Here is a 12171-nt window from a genome sequence, read left to right on the forward strand (position 1 = left end):
GTGATGACTCCGTCGAGATCTATGTAGCGGGCGCGCCCTTCGCTCTTTTGCTTCGACGCCGCACTGCTCTTTGTGCATGTTGGCGGTGTCTCTTCTATGCACGTGTAGCAGTGTGCGCTTTCCCGGTGGTACATGAGGCGTCGCAGCGTGGAGATGTATGTAGCGTTCGCGGCCTTGGCTATTTTGCTTCGTCGCCGGGCTGCTCGCTGTGGATGTTCCCGGCGTCTCTTCTTTGCAGGTGTAGAAATATGCGCTTTCCCGGTAAAAAATCAGGCGTTGCAACGCGGAGATCTGTGTAGCGTATGCAGCCTTGCTATTTTGCTTCGTCGCCGGGCTGCTCGCTGTGCATGTTCGCGGCGTCCCTTCTTTGCACGTGTAGCAGCATGCGCTTTCCCGCTGGTACATCAGGCATCGCTCCATCGAGATCTACGTAGCGGACGCGCCCTTCGCTCTTTTGCTTCGACGCCGCGCTGCTCGCTGTGCATGTTGGCGGCGTGTCTTCTTTGCACGTGTAGCAGTATCCGCTTTCCCGGTGGTACATCAGGCATCGCTCCGTCGAGATCTTTGTAGCGGACGCGCACTTGGCATTTTGCCTCGACGCCGCGATGCTCGCTGGGCATGTTCGCGGCGTCTCTTCTTTGCACGTGGAGCAGTCTGCGGTTTCCTAGTGATACTTCAGACATATCTCCATCGAGATCTATGTAGCGCACGCGACCTTGGCTCCTTTGCTTTGACGCCACGCTGCTCGCTGTGCATGTTCGCAGCGTCTCTTGTTTGCACGTGTAGCAGCATGCGCTTTCCCGCTGATACGTCAGGCATCGCTCCGTCGCGATCTGTGTAGCGGATGCGCCTTAGGCCCTTTTGCTTAGACGCCGCGCTGCTCCCTTTGCAAATTCGCGGCGTCTCTTCTTTGCACGTGTAGCAGTATGCGCTTGCCCGGTGGTACATCAGGCGTCGCAGCGTCGTGATTTATATAGCGCACACGCCTTTGGCTTTTTTACTTCGACGCCGCGCTGCTCGCTGTGAATGTTCTCGGCGTCTCTTCTTTGCGCGTGTAGCAGTATGCGCTTTACCGGTGGTACATCAAGCGTCACAGCGTCGAGATCTAAGTAGCGCATGCGGCCTAGGCTATTTTGCTTCGATGCCTCGCTGCTCGCTATGCATGTTCGCAGCGTCTCTTCTTTGTACGTGTTCCAGTATGCGGCTTCCCACTGGTACATCAGGCATCGCTCCGTCGAGATCTATGTAGAGGACGCGCCCTTGGCTCTTTTGCCTTGGCGCCGCGCTGCTCGCTGTGCATGTTCGCGGCGTGTCTTCTTTGCACGTGTAGCAGTACGCTCTTTTCCGCTGGTATATCAGGCATCGCTCCGTTGAGATCTATGTAGCGCATGCGCCCTTGGCTCTCTTGCTTCGACGCTGCGCTGCACCCTGTGCATGTTCGCCGCGTCTCTTCTTTGCACGTGTAGCAGTATTCGCTTTCCCCGTGGTACATCAGGCATCGCTCCGTCGAGATCCATGTAGAGCACGCGCCCTTGGCTCTTTTGCTTCGACGCGGCGCTGCTCCCTATGCATGTTCGCGGCGTCTCTTCTTTGCACGTGTAGCAGTATTCGCTTTCCCTCTGGTAGATCAGGCATCGCTCCGTCCAGATCTAGGGAGCGGACGTGCCCTTTGCTCTTTTGCTTTGACGCCGCGCTGCTCGCTGCGCATGTTCGCGGCATCTCTTCTTTGCACGTGAGCAGTATGCGCTTTGCCTGTGGTACCTCAGGCATTGCAGCATCGAGATTTATGTAGCCTACGCGCCCTTGGCTCTTTTGTTTCGACGCCACGCTGCTCGCGGTTCATGTTCGCGGCGTCTCTTGTTTGCACGTGTAGCAGTATGCGCTTTTGCGCTGGTATATCAGGCATCGCACCGTTGAGATCTATGTAGCGCATGCGCCCTTCGTGCTTTTGCCTCGACGCTGCGCTGCACCCTCTGCATGTTCGCGGCGTCTCTTCTTTGCACGTGTAGCAGTATGCGCTTTCCCGCTGGTACATCCGGCATCGCTCCGTCGGGATATATGTAACGGACGCGCACTTGGCCCTTTGTTTCGACGCCGCGCTGCTCCCTGTGAATGTTCGCGCTGTCTCTTTTTTGCACGTGTAGCAGTATGCGCTTTTCCGGTGGTACATCAGGCATATCTCCGTCGAGATATATGCAGCGCAGCGCCCTTAGCTCTTTTGCATCGACGCCACGCTGCTCGCTGAGCATGTTTGCGGCGTCTCTTCTTTGCACGTGCAGCAGTATGCGCTTTCCCGAAGGTACATCAGGCATCCCTCCGTCGAGATCTATGTAGCGGACGCGCCGTCGGGTCTTTTGCTTCGACGCCACGCTGCTCGCTATGCATGTTCGCCGCGTCTCTTCTTTGCACGTGTAGCAGTATGAGGCTTCTCGTGGTACATCAGGCATCGCTCCGTCGAGATCTATATAGCGGACGCTCCCTTGGCTCTTTTGCTTCGACGCCGCGCTGCTAGATGTGCTTGTTCCCGGCATCTCTTCGTTGCACGTGGAGCAGTATGCGGCATCCCGTGGTACATCAGGCATCGCTCGGTCGAGATCTATGTAGCGCACGCGCCCTGGGCTCTTTTGCTTCGACGCCGCGCTGCTCGCTGTGCATGTTCGCGGCGTCTCTTCTTTGCACGTGCAGGAATATGCGCTTTCCCGTTGGTACATCAGGCATCGCTCCGTCGAGATCTATGTAGCGGACGCCCCCTAGGCTCTTTTGCTTCGACGCCGCGCTGCTCGCTGTGCATGTCAGCGGCGTCTCTTCTTTGCACGTGTAGCAGTATGCGCTTTCCCGGTGGTACATCACACGTCGCAGCGTCGAGATCTATGCGGCGTACGCGCCCTTGGCTCTGTTGCTTCGACGTCGCGCTGCTCGCTGGGCTTGTTCCCGGCGTCTCTTCTTTGCACGTGGAGCAATATGCGCTTTCCCGCTGGTACATCAGGCATCGCTCCGTCGGGCTATATGTAGCGGACGCGCCATTTGCCCCTTGCTTCGACGCCGCGCTGCTCCCTGCGCATGTTCGCGGCGTCTCTTCTTTGCACGTGGAGCAATATGCGACTTCCCGTGGTACATGAGGCATCCCTCCTTCGAGATCAATGTAGCGGACGCGCCCTTGGCTCTTTTCCATCGACGCCGCGCTGCTCGCTGTGCATGTTCGCGGCCTCTCTTCTTTGCACATGTAGCAGTATGCGCTTTCCCGATGGTACATCAGGCATTGCTCCGTCGAGATCCATGCAGCGCACGCGCCCTTGGCTCTGTTGCTTCGACGTCGCGCTGTTCGCTGTGCTTGTTCCCGGCGTCTCTTCTTTGCACGTGGAGCAATATGCGTTTTCCCGACGGTACATCACGCATCCCTCCGTCGAGATCTATGTAGCGGACGCGCCCTTGGCTCTTTTGCTTCGACGCCACGCTGCTCCCTGTGCATGTTCGCGGTGTCTCTTCTTTGCACGTGTAGCAGTATGCTCTTTCCCGGTAGCACATCAGGCATTGCTCCGTCGAAATCCATGTAGAGCATGCACCCTTGGCCCTTTTGCATCGACGCCGCGCTGCTCGCTGTGCATGTTCGCGGCTTGTCTTCTTTGCACGTGTAGCAGAATGCGCTTTCCCGGTGGTACATCAGGCGTCACAGCATCGAGCACGTCGTAGCGGACCTGGCCTTGGCTCTTTTGTATCGACGCCGCGCTGCTCACTGTGCATGTTCGCGGCGTCTCTTCTTTGCACGTGTAGCAGTATGCGCTTTCCCGGTGGAACATCAGGCGTCGCAGCGTCGAGATCTTTGTAGCGGGCGAGCCCTTGGCTCTTTGGTTTCGACGGCACGCTCGTTGCTTTGCATGTTCGCGACGTCTCTTGTTTGCACGTGTGGCAGTATGCGCTTTCCCCGTGGTAGATTAGACATATCTCCATCGAAATCTATGTAGCGCACGCGCCCTTGGCTCTTTTGCATCGACGCCACGCTGTTCGCTGTGCATTTTCGCGGTTTCTCTTCTTTGCACGTGTAGCAGTATGCGCTATCCCGATGTTACATCAGGCATCCCTCCATGGAGATATATGTAGCGGACGCGCCGTTGGGTCTCTTGCTTCGACGACGCGCTGCTCACTATGCATGTTCGCGGCGTCTCTTCTTTGCACGTGTAGCAGTATGCGACTTCCCGTGGTACATCAGGCATCGCTCCGTCGAGATTGATATAGCGGACGCGCCCTTGGCTCTTTTGCTTCGACGCCGCGCTGCTCGCTGTGTTTGTTCGCGGTGTCACTTCTTTGCACGTTTAGCAATATGTGCTTTCGCGGTGGTACATCAGGCATCGCTCCGTCGAGATCTTTGTAGCGGACGCGTACTTGGCTCTTTTGCTTCGATGTCGCGCTGCTCGCTGTGCATGTTCGCGGCGTCTCTTCTTTGCACGTGTAGCAGTATGCGGCTTCGTGCTGGTACATCAGGCATCCCTCCGTAGTGATCTATGTAACGGACGCGCCCTTCGCTCTTTCGCTTCGACGCCGCGCTGCTCGCTGTGCATGTCAGCGGCGTCTCTTCTTTGCACGTGTAGCAGTATGCGCTTTCCCGGTGGTACATCACACGTCGCAGCGTCGAGATCTATGCGGCGTACGCGCCCTTGGCTATTTTGCTTCGACGCCGCGCTGCTCGCTGCGCATGTTCGCGGCGTCTCTTCTTTTCAATTGTAGCCGTATGCGGCTTCCCATGGTACTTCAGGCATCGCTCCGTCGAGACCTATGAAGCGGACGCGCCCTTGGCTCTGTTGCTTCGACGTCGCGCTGCTCGCTGTGCTTGTTCCCGGCGTCTCTTCTTTGCACGTGGAGCAATATGCGCTTTCCCGCTGGTACATCAGGCATCGCTCCGTCGGGCTATATGTAGCGGACGCGCCATTGGCCCCTTGCTTCGACGCCGCGCTGCTCCCTGCGCATGTTCGCGGCGTCTCTTCTTTGCACGTGGAGCAATATGCGACTTCCTGTGGTACATGAGGCATCCCTCCTTCGAGATCAATGTAGCGGACGCGCCCTTGGCTCTTTTCCATCGACGCCGCGCTGCTCGCTGTGCATGTTCGCGGCCTCTCTTCTTTGCACGTGTAGCAGTATGCGCTTTCCCGATTGTACATCAGGCATTGCTCCGTCGAGATCCATGCAGCGCACGCGCCCTTGGCTCTGTTGCTTCGACGTCGCGCTGTTCGCTGTGCTTGTTCCCGGCGTCTCTTCTTTGCACGTGGAGCAATATGCGTTTTCCCGACGGTACATCACGCATCCCTCCGTCGAGATCAATGTAGCGGACGCGCCCTTGGCTCTTTTGCTTCGACGCCACGCTGCTCCCTGTGCATGTTCGCGGTGTCTCTTCTTTGCACGTGTAGCAGTATGCGCTTTCCCGGTAGCACATCAGGCATTGCTCCGTCGAAATCCATGTAGAGCATGCACCCTTGGCCCTTTTGCATCGACGCCGCGCTGCTCGCTGTGCATGTTCGCGGTTTCTCTTCTTTGCACGTGTAGCAGTATGCGCTATCCCGATGTTACATCAGGCATCCCTCCATCGAGATATATGTAGCGGACGCGCCGTTGGGTCTTTTGCTTCGACGACGCGCTCCTCACTATGCATGTTCGCGGCGTCTCTTCTTTGCACGTGTAGCAGTATGCGACTTCCCGTGGTACATCAGGCATCGCTCCGTCGAGATTGATGTAGCGGACGCGCCCTTGGCTCTTTTGCTTCGACGCCGCGCTGCTCGCTGTGTTTGTTCGCGGTGTCTCTTCTTTGCACGTTTAGCAATATGTGCTTTCGCGGTGGTACATCAGGCATTGCTCCGTCGAGATCCATGCAGCGCACGCACCCTTGGCCCTTTTGCATCGACGCCGCGCTGCTCGCTGTGCATGTTCGCGGCGTCTCTTCTTTGCACGTGTAGCAGTATGCGGCTTCGTGCTGGTACATCAGGCATCGCTCCGTCGTGATCTATGTAACGGACGCGCCCTTCGCTCTTTCGCTTCGACGCCGCGCTGCTCGCTGTGCATGTCAGCGGCGTCTCTTCTTTGCACGTGTAGCAGTATGCGCTTTCCCGGTGGTACATCACACGTCGCAGCGTCGAGATCTATGCAGCGTACGCGCCCTTGGCTATTTTGCTTCGACGCCGCGCTGCTCGCTGCGCATGTTCGCGGCGTCTCTTCTTTTCACTTGTAGCCGTATGCGGCTTCCCATGGTACTTCAGGCATCGCTCCGTCGAGACCTATGAAGCGGACGCGCCCTTGGCTCTGTTGCTTCGACGTCGCGCTGCTCGCTGTGCTTGTTCCCGGCGTCTCTTCTTTGCACGTGGAGCAATATGCGCTTTCCCGCTGGTACATCAGGCATCGCTCCGTCGGGATATATGTAGCGGACGCGCCATTGGCCCCTTGCTTCGACGCCGCGCTGCTCCCTGCGCATGTTCGCGGCGTCTCTTCTTTGCACGTGTGGCAGTATGCGCATTCCCCGTGGTACATTAGACATATTTCCGTCAAGATTTATGTAGTGCCCGCGCCCTTGGCTCTTTTGCATCGACGCCACGCTGTTCGCTGTGCATGTTCGCGGTTTCTCTTCTTTGCATGTGTAGCAGTATACGCTTTTCCCGTGGTACATCAGACATATATCCGTCGAGAAATATCTTGCGGACGCGTCGGTGGGTCTTTTGCTTCGACGACGCGCTGCTCGGTTTGCATGTTCGCGGCGTCTCTTCTTTGCACGTGTAGGAGTATGCGGCTTCCCGTGGTACATCAGGCGTCGCAAGCGTCGAGATCTATGCAGCGTACGCGCCCTTGGCTATTTTGCTTCGTCGCCGCGCTGCTCCCTGCGCATGTTCGCGGCGTCTCTTCTTTTCACATGTAGCCGTATGCGGCTTCCCATGGTGCTTCAGGCATCGCGCCGTCGAGACGTATGTAGCGGACGCGCCCTTGGCTCTGTTCCTTCGACGTCGCGCTGCTCGCTGTGCTTGCTCCCGGCGTCTCTTCTTTGCACGTGGAGCAATATGCGCTTTCGCGATCGTACATCAGGCATCGCTCCGTCGGGATATATGTAGCGGACGCGCCATTGGCCCTTTGCTTCAACGCCGCGCTGCTCCCTGTGCATTTTCGCGGCGTCTCTTCTTTGCACGTGTGGCAGTATGCGCATTCCCCGTGGTACAATAGACATATTTCCGTCGAGATTTATGTAGTGCACGCGCCCTTGGCTCTTTTGCATCGACGCCACGCTGTTCGCTGTGCATGTTCGCGGTTTCTCTTCTTTGCACGTGTAGGAGTATACACTTTTCCCGTGTTACATCAGACATATATCCGTCGAGATATATGTTGCGGACGCGCCGGTGGGTCTTTTGCATCGACGCCACGCTGTTCGCTGTGCATTTTCGCGGTTTCTCTTCTCTGCACGTTTAGAAGTATGCGCTTTCCCGATGGACATCAGGCATCGCTCCGTCGAGATATATTTAGCCGGCGCTCCCCTGGCTCTCTTGCTTCGACGCCGCGCTTCTCGCTGTTTTTGTTCGCGGCGTCTCTTCTTTGCAAGTGGAGCAATATGCGCTTTCCCACTGGTACATCAGGCATGGCTCCATCGGGATCTATGTAGCGGACGCGCCCTTGGCCCCTTGCTTCGACGCCGCACTGCTCCCTGTGCATGTTCACGGCGTCTCTTCTTTGCAGGTGTAGCAGTATGCGCTTTCCCGGTGGTACATCAGGCGTCGCAGCGTCGAGATCTATGCAGCGTACGCGCCCTCAGCTATATTGCTTCGACGCCGCGCTGCTCGCTGCGCATGTTCGCGGCGTCTCTTCTTTGCACGCATAGCGGCATGTTCTTTCCTTGTGGTACATCAGGCGTCGCATCCTCGAGATCTATGTAGTGTACGCGGCTTTGGCAATTTTGCTTCAACGCCGCGCTGCTCACTGCGCATGTTCGCGGCGTCTCTTTTTTGCACGTGTAGCAGTATGTGCTTTGCCGCTGGCACATCAGGCATCCCTCCTTCGAGATCAATGTAGCGGACGCGCCCTTGGCTCTTTTACATCGACGCCGCGCTGCTCGCTGTGCATGTTCGCGGCGTCTCTTCTTTGCAAAGTGTAGCAGTATGCGCTTTGCCGCTGGTACGTCAGGCATCCCTCCGTCGAGATCTATGTAGCGGAGGCGCCCTTGGCTCTGTTGCTTCGATGCCGCGCTGCTCGCTCTGCTTGTTCCTGGCGTCTCTTCTTTGCACGTGGAGCAATATGCGCTTTCCCGGTGGTACATCAGGCGTGGCAGCATAGAGTACTTTGTAGCGGACGCGCTCTTGGCTCTTTTGTTTCGATGCCGTGCTCCTTTCTGCGCATATTCGCGGCGTCTCTTCTTTGGACGTGTAGCAGTATGCGCTTTCCCGTGGTGCATCAGACATATCTCCGTCGAGATCTATGTAGCGCATGCGCCCTTGGCTCATTTGCATCGACGCCACGCTGTTCGCTGTGCATGTTCGCGGTTTCTCTTCTTTGCACATGTAGCAGTATACGCTTTTCCCGTGGTACATCAGACATATATCCGTCGAGATATATGTTGCGGACGCGCCGTTGGGTCTTTTGCTTCGACTACGCGCTGCTCGCTAAGCATGTTCGCGGCGTCTCTTCTTTGCACGTGTAGCAGTATGCGGCTTCCCGTGGTACATCAGGCATCGCTCCGTCGAGATCTATGTAGTGGACGCGCCCTTGGCTGTTTTGCTTCGACGCCGCGATGCTCGCTGCGCATGTTCGCGGCGTCTCTTCTTTTCACGTATAGCGGTATGTTCTTTCCCGGTGGTACATCAGGCGTCGCGTCGTCAAGATCTATGTAGCGCACGCGGCCTTGGCAATTTTGCTTCGACGCCGCGCTGCTCGCTGCGCATGTTCGTGGCGTCTCTTTTTTGCACGTGTAGAAGTATGCGCTTTGCCGCTGGTACATCAGGCATCCCTCCGTCGAGATCTGTGTAGCGGACGCGCCGTTGGGTCTTTCGCTTCGATGCCGCGCTTCTGGCTATGCATGTTCGAGCCGTATGCGGATTCTCATGGTACTTCAGGCATCGCTCCGTCGAGATCTATGTAGCGGACGCGCCCTTAGCGGACGCGCCCTTTGGCTTTTTTACTTCGACGCCGCGCTGCTCGCTGTGAATGTTCTCGGCGTCTCTTCTTTGCGCGTGTAGCAGTATGCGCTTTACCGGTGGTACATCAAGCGTCACAGCGTCGAGATCTAAGTAGCGCATGCGGCCTAGGCTATTTTGCTTCGATGCCTCGCTGCTCGCTATGCATGTTCGCAGCGTCTCTTCTTTGTACGTGTTCCAGTATGCGGCTTCCCACTGGTACATCAGGCATCGCTCCGTCGAGATCTATGTAGAGGACGCGCCCTTGGCTCTTTTGCCTTGGCGCCGCGCTGCTCGCTGTGCATGTTCGCGGCGTGTCTTCTTTGCACGTGTAGCAGTACGCTCTTTTCCGCTGGTATATCAGGCATCGCTCCGTTGAGATCTATGTAGCGCATGCGCCCTTGGCTCTCTTGCTTCGACGCTGCGCTGCACCCTGTGCATGTTCGCCGCGTCTCTTCTTTGCACGTGTAGCAGTATTCGCTTTCCCCGTGGTACATCAGGCATCGCTCCGTCGAGATCCATGTAGAGCACGCGCCCTTGGCTCTTTTGCTTCGACGCGGCGCTGCTCCCTATGCATGTTCGCGGCGTCTCTTCTTTGCACGTGTAGCAGTATTCGCTTTCCCTCTGGTAGATCAGGCATCGCTCCGTCCAGATCTAGGGAGCGGACGTGCCCTTTGCTCTTTTGCTTTGACGCCGCGCTGCTCGCTGCGCATGTTCGCGGCATCTCTTCTTTGCACGTGAGCAGTATGCGCTTTGCCTGTGGTACCTCAGGCATTGCAGCATCGAGATTTATGTAGCCTACGCGCCCTTGGCTCTTTTGTTTCGACGCCACGCTGCTCGCGGTTCATGTTCGCGGCGTCTCTTGTTTGCACGTGTAGCAGTATGCGCTTTTGCGCTGGTATATCAGGCATCGCACCGTTGAGATCTATGTAGCGCATGCGCCCTTCGTGCTTTTGCCTCGACGCTGCGCTGCACCCTCTGCATGTTCGCGGCGTCTCTTCTTTGCACGTGTAGCAGTATGCGCTTTCCCGCTGGTACATCCGGCATCGCTCCGTCGGGATATATGTAACGGACGCGCACTTGGCCCTTTGTTTCGACGCCGCGCTGCTCCCTGTGAATGTTCGCGCTGTCTCTTTTTTGCACGTGTAGCAGTATGCGCTTTTCCGGTGGTACATCAGGCATATCTCCGTCGAGATATATGCAGCGCAGCGCCCTTAGCTCTTTTGCATCGACGCCACGCTGCTCGCTGAGCATGTTTGCGGCGTCTCTTCTTTGCACGTGCAGCAGTATGCGCTTTCCCGAAGGTACATCAGGCATCCCTCCGTCGAGATCTATGTAGCGGACGCGCCGTCGGGTCTTTTGCTTCGACGCCACGCTGCTCGCTATGCATGTTCGCCGCGTCTCTTCTTTGCACGTGTAGCAGTATGAGGCTTCTCGTGGTACATCAGGCATCGCTCCGTCGAGATCTATATAGCGGACGCTCCCTTGGCTCTTTTGCTTCGACGCCGCGCTGCTAGATGTGCTTGTTCCCGGCATCTCTTCGTTGCACGTGGAGCAGTATGCGGCATCCCGTGGTACATCAGGCATCGCTCGGTCGAGATCTATGTAGCGCACGCGCCCTGGGCTCTTTTGCTTCGACGCCGCGCTGCTCGCTGTGCATGTTCGCGGCGTCTCTTCTTTGCACGTGCAGGAATATGCGCTTTCCCGTTGGTACATCAGGCATCGCTCCGTCGAGATCTATGTAGCGGACGCCCCCTAGGCTCTTTTGCTTCGACGCCGCGCTGCTCGCTGTGCATGTCAGCGGCGTCTCTTCTTTGCACGTGTAGCAGTATGCGCTTTCCCGGTGGTACATCACACGTCGCAGCGTCGAGATCTATGCGGCGTACGCGCCCTTGGCTCTGTTGCTTCGACGTCGCGCTGCTCGCTGGGCTTGTTCCCGGCGTCTCTTCTTTGCACGTGGAGCAATATGCGCTTTCCCGCTGGTACATCAGGCATCGCTCCGTCGGGCTATATGTAGCGGACGCGCCATTTGCCCCTTGCTTCGACGCCGCGCTGCTCCCTGCGCATGTTCGCGGCGTCTCTTCTTTGCACGTGGAGCAATATGCGACTTCCCGTGGTACATGAGGCATCCCTCCTTCGAGATCAATGTAGCGGACGCGCCCTTGGCTCTTTTCCATCGACGCCGCGCTGCTCGCTGTGCATGTTCGCGGCCTCTCTTCTTTGCACATGTAGCAGTATGCGCTTTCCCGATGGTACATCAGGCATTGCTCCGTCGAGATCCATGCAGCGCACGCGCCCTTGGCTCTGTTGCTTCGACGTCGCGCTGTTCGCTGTGCTTGTTCCCGGCGTCTCTTCTTTGCACGTGGAGCAATATGCGTTTTCCCGACGGTACATCACGCATCCCTCCGTCGAGATCTATGTAGCGGACGCGCCCTTGGCTCTTTTGCTTCGACGCCACGCTGCTCCCTGTGCATGTTCGCGGTGTCTCTTCTTTGCACGTGTAGCAGTATGCTCTTTCCCGGTAGCACATCAGGCATTGCTCCGTCGAAATCCATGTAGAGCATGCACCCTTGGCCCTTTTGCATCGACGCCGCGCTGCTCGCTGTGCATGTTCGCGGCTTGTCTTCTTTGCACGTGTAGCAGAATGCGCTTTCCCGGTGGTACATCAGGCGTCACAGCATCGAGCACGTCGTAGCGGACCTGGCCTTGGCTCTTTTGTATCGACGCCGCGCTGCTCACTGTGCATGTTCGCGGCGTCTCTTCTTTGCACGTGTAGCAGTATGCGCTTTCCCGGTGGAACATCAGGCGTCGCAGCGTCGAGATCTTTGTAGCGGGCGAGCCCTTGGCTCTTTGGTTTCGACGGCACGCTCGTTGCTTTGCATGTTCGCGACGTCTCTTGTTTGCACGTGTGGCAGTATGCGCTTTCCCCGTGGTAGATTAGACATATCTCCATCGAAATCTATGTAGCGCACGCGCCCTTGGCTCTTTTGCATCGACGCCACGCTGTTCGCTGTGCATTTTCGCGGTTTCTCTTCTTTGCACG

The sequence above is a fragment of the Dermacentor variabilis genome, chromosome 7, assembly GCF_050947875.1.
Source record: "Dermacentor variabilis isolate Ectoservices chromosome 7, ASM5094787v1, whole genome shotgun sequence".
In the NCBI taxonomy this organism is placed as follows: domain Eukaryota; kingdom Metazoa; phylum Arthropoda; class Arachnida; order Ixodida; family Ixodidae; genus Dermacentor; species Dermacentor variabilis.